This window comes from Mastomys coucha, unplaced genomic scaffold (assembly GCF_008632895.1).
Source record: "Mastomys coucha isolate ucsf_1 unplaced genomic scaffold, UCSF_Mcou_1 pScaffold7, whole genome shotgun sequence".
NCBI classification, from domain to species: Eukaryota; Metazoa; Chordata; class Mammalia; order Rodentia; family Muridae; genus Mastomys; species Mastomys coucha.
In genome coordinates, this window is record NW_022196913.1 from 34441038 (window position 1) to 34452536 (window position 11499).

Consider the following 11499-nt stretch of genomic DNA (forward strand, 5'->3'; position numbering starts at 1 on the left):
ACACACACACGGCAAGAGTCATTCTCCTAAAGGTGAGAGAATATGAGCAAAAAGATTTGCTTAGTTTTTCTTTTTTTTTCAAATTGGGTTTAACAATCTTTTTTTTTCCATCCCACTAATTTCTGAGAGATTATGAAAGGGTATAGATGGGTATCGATTTAAAAATGTACACTTTCAGTGCACATTGAGCCTTAGGAAAAGCCGCCATGTGTAGGAATATATTGCATCTGTCCTGTGATCTGCTTTTGTGACTATACAAGCACACATCACAGATGGCTTTCGAGATCAATAAGCATAGCTCTCCATGAAAATCATTTAAACTATCAGCTTGGAGGCACTGTATAGGAATGTTAAATTTAGACACCCATAGTTCTCTCAATGGATATTGGGTTGTTTCTAATTTTTCACTCTTATAGATAATTCTGTGATTTTTTTTCTACATAGGAAAGTGAAATGCCAATAATTCACCTCAAAAATCTGTCAGGGATTCCCAGTTGTACATCCTTTTTTGGTGCAGATGATATCACACTTTGTCTTGTCACAATATGGAGAACAGTAATTTAGATTTATTCTTTGGAAGTATGATGAATAAAACAGAAAGAGATTACAATTTCCTCTCCTTGTACATGCCTTTGCATACCCACGCAGACCCCTTTGCCTGTCCCTGCCTAACTGTAGCAGAGCTGACAAGACAGTAGAGCAAGGTAACAATTGTTTGTGCATCTTAGGAAACTCTGATCACTTGCCAAACAAGGCTTTCCATGGGTCTTTGCTATCACAGACTTGTCTTGGGTCTGCAGAAGAGGGATAGCTGGACAGATTCTGCTTCCTGCCAACATAATGAGCTAGAGGAGGCAGGAGAAGCCGAGACAGCTGAAAGAGCCTGCAGCCCTACTCAGTGGTCTAGTGCTTGGGGAGCTGTAGGGAGCCTTTATGTATAGCTGCTAGCTGCTCATTGCAAGCAACAGTAAGGCTTCAATTAGTCCTTTTAACTGATGGTAAATGTAATGAGCCGATTTACGGAGGGCTATTCCGTGTAGCCATTACACTTGTAATCAACTTGCAGCAGGACTCACATAACCTTCTGCACACAGCCCTGCATAAAACCGCAATCTGATTAATCAGTTTCTCCACCACAGGGAAGCAGTCACTATTGGTTTGAGTGCACCTTACTCCTCGGGGCAGCATAGGAACAAGGGGATGGCTTAGAGGCTCTCAGGGAAGGAAAGACCAGTGGCTATGTGGCTGCTATTCCAAAGCTCCTAGTTTTATTTCCACGCGACTGTTATTTTTTTGATTGATGTTTCAAAGCAGTGTCATGTACGGTGGACAAGATTCGATTAATTGGATATGAAATATTTATAACCCTGCTGTATGTACCTATCAGAGAAGAGCTTTACAGCTCTTCTCATTAGTATAGGCTGGTGACTCATTTCTCTACTTTTATAGCCACTCAGAATTAAAATCCAATTAATCTAATATTCCTGTGAATGTTAATTAAATTATTGGAAAAATTGCATTCAGGCAGGACTTAAGGTGCAGGGAGGGAGCTGTTCTTGTGGATTCTCATTTATTCCTGGTAAAGCACACATAGCCAGAGGGACTGTCAGCCCCTCTTTGTTTGGATGTTCCCCTCCAGGTTTGGGGCCCATGTCTATGAAGCCCAGGGTTGTGAATCAGGGGGTCTCAGCTGCTGCCGGTGCTGCAGCCCACAAAGTTAATGATTCAGGAGCAGAGGCAGCACCTACAGCTGTGAACCACTGGATTCTAAAATGCCCCAAGTGTTTGCAAAATGCAAGACTGCAGTTGAGCAGAAGGGAGGCTTGTAGTGTTTCAAGCAGCTCTGAAGAGAAGCTCTTTAAGGTGGACCAAGGACTATCCCATGGGCTAAGGATGTAGATCTGACCTGGGTTCATTCATGAAGAGGACAAGGATTCAATCCCAGAACCACATAAAGCCAGGAATGTTAGTGTACATTCCTGCACTTGTGTAATCCCAGCACTTGTCCCAAATTTGAGGCCAGCCTGGGATGCAGGAGACCCTGTCTCAAAAACCAAACCAAACAAACAAAAAAAATAAGAACTCATTTGGAAAGTTCATATGGTTCCGTATGGTTTTAGAATGCCGCAGTCACGGGGCTGTCTAATTTAGATGCCTGGTAACAGAGGTAGAAGAAGCAGTCTCTGGTGTGAAGAGGAGAGGTAGAATGTAATGGCAGAGATCCCTATGTGTCTGGAAAAAGAGCCAGTGCAATTGTTGCTCTGTTTTTGTTTTGTTTTGTTTTCTTGCAAAACCAGCCACCCAACTAGGAGTGGCTTGTGTAGACAGCAGTGCATTCCACTACTGATGATGTTCTCAGCCTGCTAGCATGATCAACACATTTTTATTCCGTTGGCTATTTTGTTCATCCAGTGGTCCATGGAAGCATCTGAACTGTGTGTGTTTGGGGACGCAATGGAGATGGGGCACCTGTAGTGAGCAGTGCCCTGAAATTCTTCGCCTGACTGATACATCATGACTGTCTGGAGCATTTTAGAAATTGTGGCTTTCACTACTGTTGTACCAACAGAGACTCAGTTTCTTCTGTCTGCCCAGTGCTGTGCCAGGCACTGAGGGCTATGGGACCATTAGTTATGTGTCCTATAGCTCTTCCTAGTGAAGTTTCAATTTTAGATGGGTTCACTTCATATTTGGAAGAACCTGCTCTGTGCGTTCTGGTCTTTTCCTGGGTTAGAGATGCGCAACACATTGCTCTCTCAAGACACTGGATGGCAGTAGCGAGCTGCAGTGCCCACTAAACTCAGCCCAGCCAGGCAGGAAACAGCTGATGATACCACAGTGTGACTACCTCTAGATGCATGGTGGTAAAATGTACCAAACACATTAGATGATTGATTGATTAATTAATTAATCAATTAATTAATTTTGTGTTCATGTGCTCAGACACGCATGAGGAGATCAGAGGATAACTTGTGGGACTCCATTCCCTTCTTCCTCCATGTGTGTCATGGGGATTGAACTCAAGTCTGCAGGGTTGGTGGGATGCAAGCACCTTTGTCGGATGAGCCATCTTGTTGGCCCTTAATGCATTTTAAGTAAAAAATGCAATATTTTCATTCACCCCACTGTTATGTCAAGGAGCGTCTGTACATTTGTAAACAGATATTTCCCCAAAGCCAAGATGATGAAAGACTCTGACTTTGAGAAGTTTTTGGGTGGGGAAACAGATCCTGTAAACCGAGTGAGTGGAAAGGCTTTGCTGTGTGAGCAGAGCAAGGACAACAGTGCTGTCAAGTAGTGCGTGCTGTCTTGAAGGCATGCGGGACTGTGCTCCTGTGTGGGATTAGACTGTGTCTCCTGCTTGCTATAGCTCTGTCTGCAATAGTCTCGCACAAGTGCTATACTGTACACAGCCTTCTGTAAGGACCCTGGAATTAGCATGATGCTTTGAGAGTTTCCCAAGTAATGTGTCTCAGTGCATCTTTCCTTTTGATTACTGAGAATGCCCTAAAGTTTCTTAGTTTGGATTTTTCATTCACTGATTGAACATTTGTGTTTATTTTATTTTTCTTTTTTTTCTGATCTGGGTAGTTGTGAATATAGCTGCTACAAACGTGTATGCAGATGTTTTTGTAAAACCATGTTTTCATTTCTAGAAGGTAAGTATCTAGAAGCACCAGTGGGTCATATGGCAAATGTATTTTCCTGGTGTCATTCTGTTGCTGTGATAAAAGATCCCAACTAGAGCAACTCTGGGGGAATTTATTTTGGCTCACTGTTTCAGGTTACAGTACATCGTTGTGGGGAAAACCAGGCAGCAGGCCCTTGAAGTGTCTAGTCACATCGAATCTGCAATCAAGAGCAGCGAGAGGATTGTAGGCTTAGATTTTTCAAAAAAACTACTTTAATAAGGATTCTTAAACACTTTATCCTCTCTTCTAGCCCACCACCCACCAGAGGTAGTAGAGAAGAAAGGTTACTAGGACAAAGGAAGATGTGGACTTGTTAGAAATAGTTCTTTGGGGGCAATTCCAGCCTTCATTGTCAGGATATCAGCAGTTTAGATTACACAAATCAGCAGTGGTGGTTCGATCCACTCACAAACACTATTCATGAAGCAGCAAGGGCAGTCTGATCCAGAAGAAACTGTGAGACTCTGCGAATCAACCTAAGTCTGCCGAATCAGCTTAGAAGTCACAGGAATATCACAGGAAGTTCTTTGGTCCATTTCTTGGTCCGATGTCATGACAAAGACTGATCAGCAAAGAAGACAAGGGGAACCGCTGCCACAGCGTCGTCCGCTGTCCGTCGGGTATGCTTACACCCCTTCCAGACATCCCATGTCCTCCCAAGCGTCTGCTCTAGCCAAACGTTACATGCCCTTTTCCAGACAGCTTCCAGAAAAACACTGCAAGTCTGTACGTAGCAAAATGTTAAAAATAGAATTCCTTATTTTTTTCATCTTATCAAAGCTCCAAATCAAACCTGTGTGAAGTGGTCAAGGAGCTTCCTACAGGCTTGCATAGCTGTGTAGATGCCTTATTTAATTTAAAATGTAATTATTTGTTATGTGTATGGGTACATACCTGCTACCTGCAGAAGTTAGAAGAGGGTGTTGATTTCCTAGGCTTGGAGTCACAGATAATTGTGAACTGCTATGTGGGTGCTAGGATTTGAACCCAGGCCCTCTGGAAGAGTAGTCAGTGCTTTTAACTGCTCAGCTATGTCTCTAGACCTCGTATCCTTTGACATTGTGAAGCCACATTACAATCTACAGAACCCATGCTTAAAAACTGAGCAATTGAATTTTTTAAAAATTAAAAAGAAATTTCATAACGACGTTTTGAGTAAGTTTGTTATTTTGTGTAGTGTCTCATTGGTACCTGTCCTGGCTGTATATGGCCTATGTTTCTTATTGTTTATGAACAGATAAGAAATGAACATGTTTCCCTCTTTGTCTTCTTGAGGAAGGTAAGTTTAATAATTTTCTTGGACATGCATTACTGAAAGTGACATCATATGGTAGTTGGCTCTTGGAAGGGAAGATGGGAACAGACTATGTAGCTTCTGTTAGAATTCTTTATTCAGACCCTTGTGATCCCAGCTCATTTGCTACTCAGGTCTCTCTAGTCCTACACATGGTGAAGGTAAAGAGGCCCAGATGGGCCTGTTCTTCCTTTCCCTGCCTCCCTCCACTGGGTTACTTAAGCCTCATGACTGCTCACCAAAGAGTACTGCCTCCTCTCTACCTGCCTTCTAACCTCTGGGACTTGCCTTATCTATCCTGCTTGTTACTAGGACACTCTGTAGGCACCATACATGGTGCAGCAACACAGGTAGGCTACCCGCCCTTCTCCTTCCAGTCCCCTCCATTTGGGTTGCCTAAGCCCCACAACTGCTTGCTGTGACTTCCATTTCTCCCTCCCGATAGGACTTGCCGAATTCCAATATGTTACCAGAGACTTTAGCAAACAAGGTGCTAGTAACATCTTTCCTTTTGCTCACATCAGCTTTCCTCTTTTAGTGTGCATGTGTACAATGTTCAGGAGAGAATTAACTTGTAAGGGGTTTGAGGTCTGTTTTCCATCGTGGAATGGACCACAGCCACTGAGTCCTTTGACAGTCTGTCTGCTAGTGTCTGCCCCAGCAGACACTGTGTCAGAGTCTGATTCCTCCCTTGCAGGTCCTTCCCCTCTGCTTTCCCATGTGGTTCTCCAAATCTAGTTGGTCTATATTGAGTGAGCACTGCTCAACCCAATGCAGCTCATAGGAGATCTTGGAAAGGAGGCCTCCAGGAAGTATGTGGGTTTGTGTGGTCCTCGTGTGGTCAGGCTAGGGTCTGTGGTGTGAAAGATGGGAAGCTCTGAACAGTCTTCAGGTGGCAGGGGCTGTGTCCTAAGGTGGGTGGTGTTGCTGGTATGAGGTGTATGGCCCCCTGTCATTCTCAGTTGTCGGGAGTTTGAATTGGCAGGTAGGCAAGGCTACCTACAAGGTGCAGGGTTCTGCTAGGTCCTTGGATGGTGGTGGCTCAGCAATATAACCTGTATAAATGCACAGCACAGTTCACTTTCTCAGGTGTCAGGAGCTGGGGTCAGTGAATGTGAGACTCTATACCATACTCAGGTGTTGGCAGATGGTTTTCATGTTTGATCTGAGCTACCCATGACATATTCATCTCTATGTATCCCTCAAGTCCCAGGGTCTGGAGTCAGGTTTGGCTTGTACTACCTGCAAGTGTTTTACGTCAAGAGGTCACATCCAAAGACCTTCTAGGTCTATATGATCTTGCCAGAATGTAGACATGCCCTGAATTACAATATGACCTGGCTGGAATACAGACATGCCCTTAGTACATATCTTTAATCTCTAATAATGTAGTAGTAGTTTGTAGAAGGAAGCAGCCATGTTTGAAAGTGATGTCTAATTGAGGGGTAGACAAAGTGATGAATGAGAGAAAGATTTGGCAGAATGAGTCAGAGATAGGATACATCCAACTCTTACAAGAGCAGCACAGGAAAGAGAGACTATTTAAGATCAGAAAGAGAGACTAAGATCAGCGCAAGGTCTGCAGGTAGTCAGAATTGGAGTCAAAGTTAGTGCAGTGGAATTGAGTTTCTTTGTGACTTCATGCAGTTCAGGGTAGTTCAACAGAGGCAGTTGAAGCCAGAAAACAGTAAGGAGTCAGAAGATTAGAACAAATTACCAGAGTTAATTTAAGGGCAAACAGAGCAATTCAGTGTGAAGCTGAGAGAAGCCAGATTGAATCAGTCAGCTTAGAGAGGTATTTGAGCCAGAACAACTGAGTAAGTTGTTCTGAAAATCAGCTAGCCAGAGTTCAGAAAGAACTAGAAAGGGTGAACTTATTCAGCAGTAAGCCTCTGAGATGACAATTACATCTGGCAAATAAAAGCTGCTTTTACGGGGGGTGGGGGTTATTTAAAGGAACAGAAATGACTTACATATGGCTGCATTATCAAAGTCCACCCTAGCGTGGGTGACAGCTCAGACAAATCTGGAAACCTGGCAGCTCAGCAGATTGATGAGTGCCATTTCAAGTGGCTCAGTTGGTCTGAGCAGCTTGGCTGGTCTTTGTTTCCTCTAAGCAGCTTCAAGGGTAACTTGTAGCAGTCTTTACTATTTATATACTCTTGGGAGTCTTTCTTTTTAAAATTTATTTGGTTTTCTATGTGGCTTGATAGATGTCTCTTTCTTTATATTGGGGAATTTTTTTCTATGATTTTGTTAAAAATATTTTCTTTGTCTTTGATCTGAGTTTCTTCTTTTTCCTCTATATGTATCATTTTCAGAGTGTCACAGATTTCCTGGATGTTTTGTCTCTGGAATTTTTTATAGTTAACATTTTCTTTGAGCTATTTGTTTAGTCTGCCTTGTCTTCATTGAAATTCCATCTTCTATGTCTTTTAATTTGTTCATAAGGCTTTATCTCTGAGAGTTTTGTTGACATCCTGGGTCTTTCATTTAGTTTTCAGTTTGAAATTTTTTTTATGATTTCAATTCTTTGTTAAATTATATTTTTATGTCTTGAATTATTTCATTCAGCTGCTTGTGTTTTTGTGGTTTTCATTAAGACATTTATTCATATCTTCTTTAAGGTCTTTGAAAATATTCACAATTGCTATTTTGAAGTGCTTTCTCTTGGCTTTGGCTCAATGTCTTTCTCAGGGCCCAACAGAATAGAGTTGCTGACTTTTGAAAGAGGTAAATCCTTTGGTTTTTTTATGTTTGTGTTTTTGTGCTAGGGTATGGCATCTGGAGTTATGGTATTTGAGGTTTTTTTTTTTTTTTTTTAATTATATAGCTATCTAGTCTTGTCTTTGTTGAGAAGTTCTATTCTTTGGTTTCTGTTGCCTAATCTCTGTCCTAGTCAACTATGGCTGCTGTGGGGGTTCCTGATATACAGCATTTTTGGATCCTAGCCAAGTATGGTAGGCATACAGTCTGTTTGAGAACAATCCTGCAGATCAGAGGAAAGCTACAAAGGAATGAAAATGGGCTAGAAGGTAAGGCTGAGGGTGCAATGTGAAAAAACTAAGGGAACCCTGGATCCCAAAAGGGCAAATCCCCAAGGGATGGAGTTGAACTAGAAGGAAGAGGTCCCGTCCCATGAACAGGGATAAGGTAAGTTTACATAGACAGAATGAGGGGTGGGAAGATGATTGGAAGTCTCCTATATGAGTCCTGGCCCAGGGTGGCTTCTTTGGGTCCCTGGTAGAGAGGGGTTCTGAGGATGTCCTCACTAAGAATCTAAGGAATGGTGTGGGTTGGGTCTAACAAAGATTCTAATCATACAGTAGACATGATGTTAATAAGAACTAAGAAATGTGAGCTTGTAAACACAGTGTATTAAAGTTGATTAATGATGCATCGATTCCCATCATGGAGTATAAGATGCCAGCTCATTCATTGTCAGTCCTCTCCCCTTTCCAAAGGCTCTCATTGTTACCCTTATCAGACATTCAGTGTTGCGTGTGATGGACACTGTCTTAGTTAGGGTTTCTATTGCTGTGAAAAAAACAAAACAAAACAAACAAACAAACAAAAACCTACCATGACCACAGCAACTCGAATAAAGGAAAGGAGAGTTTTTAATTGGATCTGGCTTACAGTTGAGAGGTTTAGTCCATTATCATCATGGTGAGAAGCCTTGCAGCATGCAGGCAGACAAGGTGCTGGAGAGGCAACTGTGATTTCTACATCTGAATCTACAGGCAGCAGGAAGAGACTCTGAACCTCTAGGCCTGGCTTGAGCTTCTGAAACCTCAAAGCCCATCACCAGAGTCACACTTCCTCCAAAAAAGGACACACCTACTCCAACCAAGCCAACTTTCTAATAGTGCCACTGCCTATACACCCAGGAGGGCCACCTTTATTAAAACCACCACATTCTACTCCCTGGCCTCCACAGGCTTGTAGCCATATCATAATGCAAAATCATTTAGTCTAACTTCCAAAGTTCTCATAGTCTATAGTAGTCTAACACTTGTTTAAAAGTTCAAAGTCCCTTATAAGACTCATGACAATATCTTAACAGTAACTTTTATAAAATCAAAATGAAAAAGAAGGCCCCATACTTCCAACATATGATGGTATAGGATATATATTACCATTCCAAAATGGAGAAGAGGGGGCATAAAGAGGAAATGTTATACCAAAACAAGAACAAAAAACAGCTGGGAAAACTCCAAACTCTTCATCTCTGTGTTTGAAGTAAAAAATGCTCTTCAGATCCCCAACTCCCTTCAGCTTTGTTGACTGCAACAGACTTCTCTCCTATGAGTCTTTTCCACTCCTTGTTAGCAGCTTTCCTCAGCAGGTATCCCACAGCTCTGGTATCTCTAACATTTTGTTGTCTCCAGGCTTCACCTTCACAGCTTCATATAATGGATCCTTTAGGCCTCCATACAGTGACACTCCTGACACATGTCAGGTCTCCATGGCTTTCCTTACTAGTAGAGGGAGATTATATAACCCCTTTCTTCTGTCCTTGGCTCTAAGGCCCCAAATCCATGGCTGAAGCTGTTAAATTCTATTGTTTGCTGGAGCCGGAACATGGCCCCCTTGTACATCTTCCCCAGCTTTCTGTCTGTGATGGTTTCTTTCATTGCCTACCCTTGCCTGTCCTGGAACTCGCTCTGTAGGCCAGGCTGGCTTCAAACTCAAAGATCTGCCAGCCTTTGCCTTCTGAGTGCTGGGATTAAAGGCATGTAGTACCATGCCTGCACCTAAGCTTATCTTTTATTCCCTTTCACGTTTTAAAAATTCCTTTTCACAAACTGGAAGCTTAGATGGGTGGGGTCTCACTCTGAGGTCACCACTCCCTGTATTCCACTTAGCACCAGGCTTTTCTTTAATCTGTTTACACTTCCTGGTGTCCCTTTTCTCCCCAAATGGTACATTTTGTATTTTTCCTCACTCAGCTTGTTCCTTTTTCATTATAAATCTGTATAAACATGATCACTAATAAGCAAGCAACATGGTTACTACTAGGGTGTCTGGAAATTTCCTCTGTCAAAGCCGCTAATCCGTAACTCTTCAATTTAGCCTGAGGTAGGTTTTTTTTTTTTTTGGACAACAGCAGAAAGTGGCCCCATTCTTTGCCAAAATATCATAATAATGGTCTCTAGGTCACACATTAATATTCTTCTCCTCTGAAACCTCTTGAGCTAGGTTCCTACAGTTCAAATCACCCTCAGCAGCACTATCTTCCGTGTTCCTACTAGGATGGCCCATTAAGCCCCATCTACAGCATTCAGCAGCTTTTCTAATCCAAAGTCCCAAAGTCCACATTACTCCAAACAAAAGTACAGCTAGGCCTATCACATCAATAGTCTCAGTACCAACTTCTGTCTTAGTTAAGGTTTCCATTGCTATGAAGAGACACCATGACCACAGCAACACTTATAAAAGGAAAGTTTTTAACTGAGCTGGCTTACAGTTCAGAGGTTTAGTCTGATACCATCATGGCGGGAAGCATGCAGCATGCAGGCAGGCATGGTGCTGGAGAAGGAGCTGAGAGTTCTACATCTGAGTCTACAGGCTGCAGGAAGAGACAGTGAGCCACTAGGTCTGGCTTGAGCTTTTGAAACCTCTAATCCCACTCCCAGTGACATACTTCCTCTAACAAAGCCATACGTACTCTATCAGGGCCACACCTTCTAATAGGGCTGCTGCCTATAAGCCTATGGGGGCTATTTTATTCAAACCACCACAGACATCAATGAGAGAAGACAACGTGTTCATGCTGGATGAAAAAGTCATTGAGCAATAGTATTTTTCTTAGACTGGGAGTAGAGAACAGATTCATTGTCTTTTCAACTGTCTCCTCTTAAAAGGCTTTAATAAGCTTCTTGTCACATGTTGAATGTCTCATTCATGAACACTAAAATGTGCTCTTATAAAACTTTTGTCATTCTGAGTGGAAAATGCATCACACGTTACACTTGCTCATAGATTACAGAAGATGAATTTTCAGTCTTACATAATTATCTCTTCTTAAATTTCTTGTCACACTTATGAACACTGGCATATGTACTCACAAGGCAGGATGTGCTCATGATAAATGAAGGATGCAGCACTTACAAGCTCCCTGAATGCAGTGGAAACAGGTGGCACATTTCAATATCCTATAAAAGTCTCTAACAAGGTTCTTTGTCATATGGTAATATATTATAAAACATAATCTCCTGATGGGTATAAAATGTACAGTGTGCCCAAAATCTTCTTATGAAATGAATGTATGACACATTCACATTGCTCTATAAAATGTCTCTTTATGTGTGGCCCATGTGAGCAGTAGGGAATATTTGTGTAAAACATACTTTCTCAATGTTTGTTGAAAGGTGAATCATACAAAATATTGTCTAGAGGTGTGGGACACAATGACACACACACTCACATGTCTCCTGTTGAGAAAGGAACCATCAAACATCGTGTCACATAGTGACAATATCTAACGGGGAAAATTTTAGCTCTAATCTT